At 40.2% G+C, this 913-nt stretch overlaps 1 non-coding gene across 1 annotated transcript; it reads left to right on the forward strand.

Annotated features, from left to right (window-relative positions):
- Positions 1–107, forward strand: LOC113767179. The gene has a single exon (XR_003467900.1). It is a non-coding gene; the product is annotated as a small nucleolar RNA R71 (small nucleolar RNA).
- Positions 108–913: the final 806 nt, after the last annotated feature.

Below are 913 nucleotides of genomic sequence, written 5' to 3' on the forward strand. Positions count from 1 at the left end.
ATTTGGTGTTGGGGGCATTTGATGCACAACTTCTTGAATCGCTCTCAGTAATCATAAAGCGACTCCCTTGGGTGCTGCTTGATACCACAGATCTCCTTTCTTAGATTTGCAGCTCAAAACGTGGGACAATATTTGTCCAAGAACTTTTTCTTCAATTGGTCCCACATGATAATGCTACCTGGTAGTAGGTAGTACAACCAGTCTTTTGCAGAGTCCTTCAAGGAGAAGGGGAATGCCCTCATTTTTATCTGCTCTTCTGTAATATCCGGGGGCTTCATGCTGTTGCAAACGACGTTGAACTCTTGTAAATTCTTGAAGGACTCCTCACCTGGTAGACCATAGAAAGATGGCAAGAGATGAATTAGACCAGATTTTAGTTTAAAAGAAGTGTTATCATTCAAACTTGGAAAAATAATGCATAAAGGTTGCTGATTTAAATTAGGAGTAGCCAACTCCCTTAGTGTTCGTGTATCCGCCATAGTGACTTCTTCTTGATCTGAGTTACTCGAAGTGTCACCAAACGAATCTGCTGGTTCAACTTCTGGCTCAAGTCTCTGAGATGCAGCACTGGAGTGTTCTTCTCTGAGTTGTCTGGTCTCTTTACTTGATCTACGCGCAGTTTTCTCTACCTCAGAGTCGAAAATTAATTCACCTGTACGAGAAGAACGAGGCATACACTCGAAAAGCACTAGAAAATTAGAACAAAAATGAACTTAAAAAGAAACAAATAACTGACACCAGTCCCCGGCAACGGCGCCAAAAATTAACAGGTTGTCGAGCCTGTGTAATAATAATAACTTGCTTAAACAAAAGCTAATTCTGTAGATAGTGATAAGCAGGGTCAAATCCACATGAATTGGGAGTAATTGTTTCTTTTAAAATTCACAGTAACAAGGGGGTGTTTTTGTATAAA

Source organism: Coffea eugenioides, chromosome 3 (assembly GCF_003713205.1).
Source record: "Coffea eugenioides isolate CCC68of chromosome 3, Ceug_1.0, whole genome shotgun sequence".
In the NCBI taxonomy this organism is placed as follows: Eukaryota; Viridiplantae; Streptophyta; class Magnoliopsida; order Gentianales; family Rubiaceae; genus Coffea; species Coffea eugenioides.